General features: G+C 47.9%; 1 pseudogene; it reads left to right on the forward strand.

Annotated features, from left to right (window-relative positions):
- The window catches only part of LOC119877467, a 118,205-nt pseudogene extending 112,665 nt beyond the window's left edge, over positions 1-5,540 (forward strand).
- The last annotated feature ends 7,246 nt before the right edge of the window (positions 5,541-12,786 follow it).

The following is a 12,786-nucleotide window of genomic DNA, read 5'->3' on the forward strand; positions in this document are numbered from 1 at the left end:
TTGTGTGTGTTTTATTTACATTTATCTCAAGATGTCCTCTAAATCCTCTGTGATTCCTACCTCACCCTTTTGCTTATTAAGAGTGTGTTGTTTCATTTCAATAGATTTGAGAATATTGATTTCCTCTTCTGTTACTGATTTCTAGTTTTATTTTACAAAGAGCTTCATCAGCTCCCTGCTTGAATAGTCCTTCTAGTAAGTTGCCTGCTCACTCAGCCTGTGCTATACAAAAGGTTATCTAACTAACTGGTTTCTATAATTGCCTGGGAAGACATGTGGTCAACGTGGCCTAGCACAGAGGTCCGTATCCTAATACCCAGAACCTGTGAACAGTTTTCTCTAACACAGCCAAGGAGATTTTGCAGAAGTGGTTATGAATCTTGATGTGGGATTATTTTAGATTATCAAAATGGCCCCAACATAGTCTCAAAGTCTTTGTAAGAAGGAGGCAGGAAAGCCAAAGTTAGAAAAGGAGAAGTGGGAATAGAGGCAAGAATTTGATATGTTAGAATATGGGAACTATGAGTAAAGGAATGTGGACAGCTTCTAGATTTTGGAAAAGCAGGGAAGAGATCTCCGAAGAAAGGCATGATTGACCCTTGGTTTAGCCCAACAACACTAATTTTGGATTCCTGATCCCAGAATTTTAAGATACTACATTTATACAGTTTTCAGGCACTAAATGTTTAATAATTTGTTACAACAGCATTTGGAAACTAATATAATGTGATTTCAGAATGGGAAAAAAATCCCAGAGATTTAAAACGTTGTGTTACTTCTCATTTAAACTACCTGTTCCTTGTGTATTGGAGGCTCTGCCATCACTGTCACTCAAGTATCCAGACAAAGGAAGGGACCTCAGCATGGGATTTGCATGTGAAAGAGGAAAGTTGGTCCACAGAGGTTCTTGAAGTTAAATGCACAGCCCAGAAAATACATGTTCCCTTCAGCTCACACACAGTGGTCTAACGAAGTCTCGTGGTCCTGCTGAATGCCAGGGATCAGAAAGTACAAACTTTCATGAGGCTAGAAAGTGGACACCCAGAGACTTTTGGTGAAGTATGATGCTTCCAGAGTGTTGAGGCACTCAGACCTGGTGTGCCACACCACTGTGTCTCTCTGTGCCTTAGTTTCCTCATTTCGATAGGGTCTCACCTTATAAGCTCATTTTGAGGGCTGCATGCATGTACATGCAACATGCCGAGTCACGTCCCACTCACGGGGTGCACTCAGTCAATGAGCTGTTGTGGATCAACCCTTGAGGAAACATGCAGGATCACATAAGGATGGATAAATGACTGCTTTGTTTCCCCTCCAGGTGTGGCAGGTGAGGCAGAGCTGCAGGTGATCCAGCCTGAGAAGTCAGTGTCTGTTGCGGCTGGAGAGACAGTCACTCTGCGCTGCACCCTGACCTCCCTGATCCCTGTTGGGAAGGTTGAGTGGTTCAGGGGGACCGGGCCAGGCCGGGAGTTGATCTTCCATTACAAAGGAGGCCACTTCCCCGAGTAACAAATGCTTCAGACTCTACAAAGAGGAACAACACGGATTTTTCCATCCGCATCAGTAATACCACCACAAAAGACACGGGAACCTACTATTGTGTGAAGTTCCAGAAAGGAAACCCCGATGTGGAGTTGAAGTCTGGACCAGGCACCCTGGTCATCGTGAGTGGTGGGTATGGCATGACATCCTTCTTCCCCTGGTTGTGACAAGTCAATAAGAATGCCCTCCATTGTCTAGGCAACCGCTAAGAATCAGGTGTTGTAGTGGGTGCCCCTGATTTCAGCCCCTTCCACAGATCAGAGAAGTTGAGGTCTAGAGATGTTATGCTATTTGCTCAAAGTGCCCAGTGGGAAAATAGTGGGAAAATCTAGAATCGCAGGCTGAGGGCCCCACAGCTCTTACCTTTTCCAATCCTGACCAGCCCTCTGGTTCCAGGGATAAGGGAATGAAAGTCTGAGTGACTTACCCAGTCTCGAGATCTGACCTCAACCCTGGCTCCAGAGAGCACTCCCCTCAATGTATCACTGTTCTCTTTACTCAGCACTTATTGAGCACCTGTTGTGTGCAGGTTCTGCTCTGGGTGCTGGGGAAGCAGCAGGGAACAAAACAGGCAAGAGCTTCTCTCTCATGAAGCTTAAGTTCCCTTCCCTTCCAGTGACAATAAATGCCCCCTTGGCAGAGAGGTGGGTCAATGTCTTTCTTTCAGCTTCAGAAAAATCACAGTGAGAAGAGGCACAGGCTCAATGTTCACTCTGACATCTCACTTTGGAAATGATGCCAGAGTTTGGGCATATGTTGTGAGTCTGTAAAGAAAGCTTCATGCAATTCGAGTTCTAAATCACAAAATAGTGACTTAATCTCCCCACAAGCCCCTGGACAGAGACAGGGAAGGTAGCTTCATCCTGATGGTGCAAGTATTACAGAACTTCCCAGTGGCACATCCCCTGAGGACGACTGGGGGGCATCTTCTGGAGGGTGTTTTAGGTCCCTTGAGCAAGAGTTCCTATTCTAGACTCAGTTCTTGGGACCCCCACGTCTTCCCTCTGTTGCTGTGGCGTCAGCAAGTCTTGGCAGCCAGAAGGTCCCTTCCCCATAATTGCTTGCAGTGCAGAAACTCAGAGGAAAAGGAGGATGGTGTCACTGTCGGGCAGGGAAAGTGGGACACTTGCTCAGTTGTGGACAAGAAGCCTGGAGGCCACAGGAAGTCCCTAGGGATGCAGTAAGGGGTCGGAGTAACCTCTTTGTACCCGGATGAAAATAGTTTGGTTCCTTGGTGAGGTATAGACAGAGACTATCCAGGGGGGTTCTCTCACAAAGTTGTCTTCATTTTTACAGATAAGGAAATCATAGGGAAAAATTTCCAAAGCCAAGCTCTGCACAGGGGCAAGCAGCTCCATTTACTAGGGCTTGAGGAGAATATTCACAGGGGGATTCAACATTATAATGAGGTTGACTTAATTGTAGGTCACTTTCTGATTCATCTGCTCCTTTCATCTGCATTTCTGTGTTAAATTCCAAACAACTGCATCATTGCCTCACTTGCCCCTCACTGCAACCCCAGGGAAAGAGAAATGCCTGCTGTCCCATTTCACAAATGGGGGAGCCTTGCTGTGCCATGGCCACACCTCTGGTCAGCCAACCAGCCTGGTTCTGGCTTCCATGGGGTCCTGCTCCGCCCTTGCTTCCCCTGTAAGGAAGCTACACATGCTCTCTGAGGTTTCCAGGGAGGCAGCGAGGAACCCTGGATACCAAGAGTGAGAGCCATCAGAAATGTCCTTCCTGTGCCCAGATTGCTGGGAGTCACCTGGCAGAGGAGAGAAGGGACTCTGAGGTCAGGCCTGGAACTGCACCTGAGCCCCTGGGACCAACTCACAGTTCAGCTCTGGAACCTCGTGTCCTCCTCTGTTGATGAGGAGATGACACTGCCCTCCTCACACTATCAGGAGGGCTGAGGCTTCTCCACAGTGTCACACACGTACGGTTAGTGCTGATGACCACAGTCATGTTACTGTTCATTGATGCTCCTCTTGTAGCCAAACCCTCTCCCCCCGTGGTGTCCGGCCCCACAGCCAGGGCCACGCCTCAGCAGACAGTGAGCTTCACCTGCAAGTCGCACGGCTTCTCCCCCAGAAACATCACCCTGAGATGGTTCAAAAACGGGAATGAACTGACAGCCTCTCAGACCAGTGTGTACCCAGAAGAAGACAACGCCTCCTACAGCATCTCTAGCACAACCAAGCTGGTGCTGGCCCTGGGGGACATTCGCTCCCAGGTCATCTGCGAGGTGGCCCACGTGACCCTGCAGGGGGGCCCTCCTCTTCGTGGGACTGCCAACTTGTCTGAGACCCTTCGAGGTAGACGCCCCTCACCCTCAGCCCAAGCCCAGGTTGCCCCCAACCTAGGAGCCTGCCCCTCCCCTACTCTCTACTCTTGGCCTTCCATTGCCTGGAGTCTGACTCCTCACAGGCCCTCCCAGTCACCCTGCACCTACATGTACAGTCACCTACAGTCACCTCCCTTGTTTCCATGGCAGCTGCCTAGTAGACACCTACCACGTGCCGAGCACTGTGCTAGGCAGTCTCATTTACTTTACCATAGCGCTTCCAATTTTTGAGCACCTGCTGTAATCCAAGCCACCGCATGCTTGGTGATTTCATTTATTTTGCTACAGTTATTCTATTCCAACTGCCTGCCAGGGGCTGTGTGTCTTGATTTCACTCATTCTTGCCCTAATAGGAGCTATGGGTCCTTGAGCACCTACTGTGTGCTGGCACTGTACTTAGGGGTGTCATTCATATGCGAAGACTGCCCTCAGTATTTGAGCACCAGCTGCATGCCTGGCAGTGTTCTGGGTGATTCCCTTGCTGTGTGGTGGGAGCTAAGTTTTCAGCCCCTCCCCTGTGATCTGTTTGTTCCATAAGGTCAGAGCTTCTGCTCTGTGCTGTTTCAGTTCCGCCCACCTTGGAGGTTTCCCAGCACCCCATGGCAAGGGACCAGATCTATGTCATTTGCCAAGTGGAGGAGTTCTACCCTCAGCGCCTACAGCTGACCTGGTTGGAGAATGGAAACGTGTCCTGAACAGAAACTCCCTCAGTGGCCTCCAACCTCCTAGAGAACAAGGATGGGACCTTTAACTGGATGAGCTGGCTCCTGGTGAATTCATCCACCCACAGGGAAGATGTGGTGTTCACCTGCCAGGTGCAGCATGACGGGCAGCCTGCAGTCACCAAAAACCATACCCTTGTGGCCTCTGCCTCCCAAAAGGACCAGAAAACACAGAAAACCCAAGGTGAGGTCTCAGTGAGATTATTCCTAGCACCCTCCCCTTTGCTCCTTACCACAGTGATTAAGTCACTGTGCCAGGCCAGCCACCTCGTCCCCCAGTTCTTTCTCACCTAAGGGTGGTCTCTACCCTTCTAGAACTTCCCATCATCACCAATGCAAGTATCTGTACCTGCCTCTCTGAAATCCTAGAAGGTAGCCCTGGGGACCTGGAGTTTTAAGTTTTAGGTGACCATGGGTAGTCACAGCATGGGCCTCCTCTCTCCCACGATTTGGGACAACAGGGCATCAATAATCATGATCGCTTACAGCACATTTACTTTATGTCCAGTTCTTTTCTGATCTCCTTTCCTGCTTCAACCAACCCTGTGACCTTGGAATTTTCAGAAGGGACTCAGGGAGCAAAGTGGGACAGATGGTAAAGATTTCTTGCCCTTAGACTAGGTGATGAGAAAAACGATTGAAAGGAAACTGGAGTTCCTAAAACAGGTCAGAGACTTGTACAACAAACACGTGTTCATTATCGCAGCAGGGCATTGACTCAAGGGCGTAGAGAGTCCCCTTTCCATGATCAGAATATTTCTTATTTCTCTCTCCTGTAACATCAGGAGGAGGTTGAGCCAGGTTTCCAGAAGTCTGCTCTGGAGTCCCTCTCAAAGGCCCATGATCCTTCTAACATGCCCTATGGCATTGTCTTCACTGCTCAGTCAGCACTGGGTCATCGAGAGTCCATGTTCTTGCTGGCTCTGAGAGTAGAGAGAGGTAGGTTGGGGACACCTAATGATTTCCCTTAATACGAGAGGTATGCAGAAGTTGCATCGTTGTGTCCAGTAATGACCTAGTCATGGGTGCACATCCAGTTGCAAATGGAGTTCATAATGGTGTGGTCGTGTGATTAATGACATTGGTTTTTCTACAAAAGCAATACCGTTACACACCTTGGACAATTTAGAATAATTCCCTAACATCACCTCAAATGGTGTATGTATTCATATTTTCCTCATTTCTTCTATAAGTTTATTTTGCACATCGAACTTGGTTTTAATTCATCTGTAAATACTTCGAGGAAATTTCCTGTGAAACCCCTGGGCCTCCACAATTCTTTCTTTGTTTTGAAAAGAATCTGAATAGCTAAGGCTACTCAAATTCTTCATTTCATATTGGATGCTTGTGCCAGGCTGTGCTTTTGAGGAATTTGGTCCTTTTCCTTTCCGGTGTCAAGGTTCTGCCCATAGATTGCTCGTAATGTTACCTTGTTATCCTTGATGTCTGTGGTGATACCTCGTTTCATTCCTGATACTGCAAGTATGTCATTTGTCTCTTTTTTTGTTGTCAGAATTGTTAGAAGTTTTTCATTTTATTGAGCTTTTCAAAGAACCCCGCTTTTGTTTCAGTGATTTTTCTCTATTGTTTCTCTTTCCAATTTCATTGCTTTTTCCCTCATTTTTCTTGTTTGAGTTTATTTTGAAATGGGAACTGGTATTATTGAGTATAGACTTTTCTTAGTCCGAATGCCACTCTTGGGCCTCCTTCTGTGCTGGTGGAGTCAGGAATGTGGAGCCAGGGTACCTGGAGCCGTGTTCTTCCTCCAGTCCAGGGCACCCATCGTGCCTGCATTCCTCTTCCATCTCCAGGGCCCATCCTATGCTTGGACCTCATGTGATTTCCAGAGGTCAAGCTTGTACTAAACCAGGAGAGCAGGGAGAGAGAACTCTACATAATCATGTCTGGTCTACCTGGGTTGGGTTTTTGTCTTTGGTCTTGCCCGAGGCTCAGACCAAGGCTGTTACTTCTTATACTTCCAGTGGTCTGGAACTGACAACTTTCCTGTGTGCTAAGGATCGAAATGGATATTGGGGTTGTCTGGCTTGGCCTTCTGGGCGCAAGTACGATATGCCTATGTGTCCTGATGTACAAGGGTGCCACCCTCCCCTGGACATCCCAGGCAGTGACCACTGCCATCACAGGACCAACGGGTGTGGTGTAAGGATGCATATCTTTTTGTTCATGTTTATGGTACTGAGGAATTTTACATACTTCTAGCTTAAAAGAGCTCCCTTCTCTCAGCATAGCATGACCAGGTATGTTCCTAGGGCTTGGGGTTTGGTGTGCTGGGTTCGGAGAGTAGGGAGAGAGGTTCTGAGTCTCTGATCTTTCTAGTACTTTGTGAGGAACCCAAGTTTGCCTCCTCCATTGTTCTTTCTTCTCTTCATCATCACTCAATGGGAAAACACACTCTTTCTTCTTCTTTTTTTGCCTTTGCCCCCCACAAATTATGCCATTTTCATCAAGCCTCTCCCCTTTATTTCACATTTGTTGGCCTAAAATGTCCCTACCACCACCCCGCCAACCCCCCTGTATTAGGTTTCCTATTACTGCTATAATAGTTAGCAAGTGAATAGTGGCTTAAACACAAATTTATTTCGTCCATTTCTAGAGATGGGATGGCAGGGGCTGTGTTCTTTCAGGGACTCCTGGGGAGAGCGGTGCGTCCTTGCTGTTCCAGCTTCTAGAGGCAGCCACACTCTTCGGCAGAGGCCCCCACACACTCTGACCTCTGCTGTGGTCGTCATGCATCCTGCTCCCACTCTCTTTTGCCTCCTTCTTTTCACTTGTAAGGATCTCTGTGATTAAGTTTGGCGCTCGCTCAGGTACATCCAAGATAACCCACTCAAAACCCTAGCGAAGTACCACACAGTCTTTCTTGCCATTGTAAGGTACCAATTGTTTCCAGACTCTAGGGGTTCTGGGCCAGCCCTCTTATGTCAAACATACTTGGAAACCCCCTCTGTGTCCTGATCTGCAGGACACTTTCCAATATTTTTCTACTTTTAGCTGTATTTTATATGGGAGTGGCATTTCTAAATGCCTCTCAAGCTCCTTGGCTAGCTACCCTTGTCTGCTGCACTTGCCCTTTCCTGAGCAAGTGAGCGTGAGAGGGCAACATGTAAAGAGTAGTGCATTTGGATTTGGTGGCGTTTTCCCTTGTTTCCTCCCAGAGATTTTGCAGTTTGGGCATTGTTCTCCAAGGACTACTGAGAGCCAATTTTCCATAGTTTAGTGTCCTTTGGTTGTGTTTTCTTTGGGTTCAGAGTCTGTGTTTGGAGATGAGTAGCCAAGCTGCTACTTTTGTCCTCAGCAGACACAAGTGTCCTGAGGGTTTTGAATGCCTTGGCCCGGAAGTCCTTATCCCACATCTCCGTATCAATCTCCCATATTTCCCCCAATACGTTCCCTGTTCTGGCACAGCAGGTGCCCTGTAGCTGTAGACTTCGATCCTCTTTGTAGCACTGATGCTCTTAGGATTATGTTGAACCCAATCATGTCCTCAGCTTTTCTTCCTTTGCCTGTAGGAGGTAAAGAGTCTACAATGTTGCCCAGAAGTTCTGACTTTCCCAAGAACCTTTCACGTGTGATCAGTCGGACTTGGCTTTCTTTTGTTTTAGTTTTTTTCACTCAGCTTTCTCTTTGCATTGTCCTTTTCCAAAGAGTTGATGCCCAGTAACATCCACCCAATCCCATAGTTCTCGATAATTACCAACTCATTTCCAGAATTCCAGGGCACTCCCCTCCTCTGCTTACACCCTCCGGGGTCACCACAGTGAGGTTCCAGCAGTGACAATAGCAGAGCAAGCTGGTACCTACCTTACTCTACCTCCTGCCAGTACTGGGGCCCTCTTGGCCAGCCAGTTGATAGAGATCCTGGTCCAAAAGTGCACTTTAGAGCTGGCTTTCCAGACCCCCTCCCAGACAAGATCCACATGTCATGTGTCCTGGGAAGCAAACTCCAAGATGCTATGAGAAGGGGTAAAGCTCACTCTGAAATGCTGCCCAATCCATATGTGTGAGAGAGGGAAGGAGACAGGACTGGCAAAGGGAGATGTTGAACACAATCTAGCACAGCAAGACGGGGAGCTCAGAGAGAGCTGGCAATCGGGATGCTCTTTGTGAGTTGTTTTAACTGGAGTGAAGAGGCTAGTGTCCACTTAGCCTCCACTTCTTCAGTCCTCTACTTCAGGCTGCCTGCTAGAAGCAGGTGCAAAAGTGGGCAATGCAGCTCTTTCTACTGAGAGAACACTAGGTCGGGACCCAGCTGTGACCTACCATCCTCCAGCACCCCAAGGGCAAATATGGTGTGTTCTCAACAGCTTCCTTTCTTCTAGTTTAAAAAATTTTATGTATTTATTCATGAGAGACACACACACACACACACAGAGGCAGAGACACAGGCAGAGGGAGAAGCGTACAAGCAAAAACCAGTCATTGTGAAAAGGCAAATATAAAGTTGTGCTTCCTGACCCAAGCTCTATGTCCACAGAAACAGAGCAGCTGGTGTAGGTACTGGGGTCCAGGTGGGCTGGATGGTGTTTAAAATGCACTCCTAAGGATTAGACTCCATTTCCTTCCCTCCCCAGGAGGTTTCAAGAGATCAGGCCACCTTGAGGCCTCCCTCAGCACATGAGAACTTGAGGTCATCAAGCCCCAGCACACGGAGCAAGCAGGGCAGCCTTGCACCCTTGTTCATTGACACCTGTCCTCACTCTACTCAAGGCTGGGCTGACATTGTTCTTATTACCCTGGTATTAACTGCCTGGCCCAAGGACAAGGTCTCAGAGTTATCCCATGAGACACCAATGAGGGAATGCCTGGGATTTCTCACTTTCTGTGACCCTCCTTCAACTATGAGCTTATTCCCTCTTCAGAAGAGGAGCATGTGACCTGACCCATGGTGTTTAAGGACTACGTTAGTAAACCACACTTACAGGTTACTGAGCCCCGATTCTCTCCACTCCTTCCCTCAAGAAGGACTTTGAGGGAAATGTCCTGAGAAAGGTGAGCAAGATAAGGAACATCTTACTCTGAATTCTGGCCTCAACTTGAGTGCAAGGGCGATTCATGACTTTCAGAGTGTTGATGGGGCACCAGGGCAACCCAGATGGAATAATTGGAGGCCCCACAGAATGGACTCCACGGTGGCCCCTTCTTCTGCTTTTCAAGATCTTATTTATTTACTCATGAGACACACAGAGAGGCTGAGACATAGGCAGAGGGAGAAGCAGGCTCCCTGCAGGGAAGCTGTTGCAAGACTTGATCCCAGGACTCTGGGATCATGCCCTGAGCCAAAGGCGGATGCTCAACCACTGAGCCACCCAGGTGCCACCCAGGTGCCATATTAAAGAGGGTGCTCCTTAATATGGTGCCTTATATCCCTTCATTTCCATACCCAGATTCCTGCCAAGCCCCAGGTTCCCAGCCTTGGGTGAGGGTCCCCATTGGTCTTGAATAGAAATGAATTCCATCCTGGTCTGATGAGAGAGAATGATTCTCCTTCTTCTGCCTCCATGTCCTACTCCTCAAATCCCAGTGTCCTGCTCCACTGCTGACAGCCCTCCTCCTGAGCCCAAAGCTGCTGCTGCTCATCACTGTCCTCTGCCATCTATGCCCACAGGAAGCAAGGACCTAACTGTAAAGTTTGGGTCAGGGAAGGCAGGCCAAGGTCAGTCCCAGTAGGATCCAGGTCAGGAAGAGGGGCAAGCCCACAGAGCACAGAGGGTCAAGCACCCATCTGGAGTAAAGAGCAGGTAACACACTTCCCTTGATGCCCTCAGAAATCTCAGGGACCCTCCAAGAGGTCCCCAATCCCAGGGAGTGTGTGTGTGGGGGGGCTGTAGTTGGTGGTTGAGGTTCAAGGCCATCAAGAGTGTGCACAGAGTCCTAGAGATTCTGGGAAGGGAGTGGGCAGAGGGCCTGAGTGAGGGGCAGCTGGGTGCAAGGAATCCCTTGGAGACCATCCCTAGATTATCGAGCAGGGCTTCTAAGGATACAGGAGTCTGCTTCTAGGAGATGCTGATAGATGCCAGATAGTTGCTCTGAGGAGGGCTCCTGGCTGACCCTCTGTGGGACAGACTGGATGGGATGGGGAAGGGGGGTGAGAACCTGGGGGAGAGCCTGAGGTGGCAGTGTCCTATATCAGGGGCTGCCTGACCTCCCACAACAGGTGCCCCAGGAGGAAAATAGCACCAAGGACATAGCAGACACGTGGGGAACATTTCTGGAATGATGAGCAGGTAATTAAATGTGGACATGGATCCCACACCTCCTTCCTCCTCCCCTGCCACACGCCACCATCAGTGTCTGCTGCCTCCTTCCTTCCCTGAGAGGCCCAGCCTAAGAGAAGGAACAACTAGAACGCTTCCACAATTCTGCTCCATATGCATTGCTTCCCCCAGAAGGTCAGCCTACCCACAGATCTTGCGGCTCCTTCTCACAGTCCTTCTGCCTCAGCACTGGGTCTTCATCCCTGGGCCTGAGCAGGATCCATGGGAACTTGCTCTGGGGACTTATGTAAGGACATATGTCTGGAATATGAGGAACAGTTCACATCTACACATATCAGGCATCTCAACCATCTCCTGGGGACTGTGGCCATGAACTACACAGTCACGTCCATACTCTCAGGACGTATTCCTGCCAGACCCAGATTTCCCAGCCTTGGTGAGGTTCCCCATTGTGTCTTGAATAGAAATGAATTCCATCCTGGTCTGATGAAGAGAAATGATTCTCCTTCTTCTGCCTCCATGTCCTACTCCTCAATCCCAGAGAGAAATTCCTTCCTCCCAGTGATTGAAAGGTTAGCTCTTCTGTCACCTTCAGCCCATCCCAACCCCACTGCTCATGTACACCAGCTGGCAGTCCAGGAGGCCGAGCCATCCTTGATATCCTTTCATTATATACCACATTCAATTCTGCCTTTGGAATACTAAGTCCCATAGCAGGATGGTAAATGTTAAACAATCTACTCCCAGAAAGGAAAAGAAACCTGATTTGTAGTGCTTATGGACATCTGTGGGTGTCAACCACTCCGACGTGGCCAATGACAAGCTGCCAGCACTTTCACAATTAGCTCACAAAACTCTCAGGAGTGAGTGTAAGCCTCCTCCCGCACACCAGTGAGTCTCTAACCCAGAGTCTGCACACTGTTCCCTCCCAGGGCTGCTTGCTCCTGATCCTGGCCACCAGCATCTGTTCCTAGGACCATTGCTTCCTCTCTAGCAGGCCCTCTAGTTTCAGCCACAGTGTTCCTTTAAAAATGGAAGTCAAAGTATATGTCTCCTCTGTTTCCTCCCCCTAAGGATCTGCATGACCGTCTCTCCCTCTTTCAAGTTCTGCTGACATGTCACTTTATTTAAAGCCCCTTACATAAACCACCCTTATAAAATATCAATTCCTTTCTCTTGCTCTGTGTTCTGATAGATCATAGCTGAATTGAATTGTTTCCCTAAGAACTTATGGTCAGCGGACATGATAATGGAGGGCCGAATAAATTAATAAATAAGTAATAATAAATAATAAATAAATAAATATAAAAAAATAAAAATAAAAAAAATAAATGGAGGCCAGTGCTCATTTTGTTGGAGATTGTGGGACAGAAACTATCACTGTTTGGCTGAAACATGCAACGTTAACTCAGTAATCAACGGGCAAAAATAATGATTCTTCTGTGACCTTCACAAATGTTTTTCAAAACATAGAAAATCTCTTTAGCTATCTATTGTGAAAGTTATAGGGAAATTAAAAAACAATAAAACTATTGTTACTTGATATACGGTCATTTGAAACATTAGCAACACTGAAAAGGCTTGTGTTTATTTTTTGTAAAGACCCTATCAGAGTAGTTTGCACAGTGCTTGCATTCTTCTGACCTCACACTTGACAATATAGAGTCAGCATCTGAGTTATCTCACTCTGTTCTCAATGGATCAGCTTCCAACATTCCAACTCCTTGCACTTTCTTTTATTTTTTTAATTGTTTTTTTAACTCTTGCACTTCAATGTTGTGAAATCTTTACAGTATTACATTTAATTATTTGCTGGTGTCACTTCCTTGGGACATTTTCACACATCGCCCCTGCTTCAACCACCACTCTCCTGTTTCCACGGGGTAAGTTTGCCTTCATTCTGTTCCTTAGGCTGCATTATCCACACACTGGGGACCAGCGA

Source organism: Canis lupus, chromosome 24 (genome assembly GCF_011100685.1).
Source record: "Canis lupus familiaris isolate Mischka breed German Shepherd chromosome 24, alternate assembly UU_Cfam_GSD_1.0, whole genome shotgun sequence".
Taxonomy (NCBI): Eukaryota; Metazoa; Chordata; class Mammalia; order Carnivora; family Canidae; genus Canis; species Canis lupus.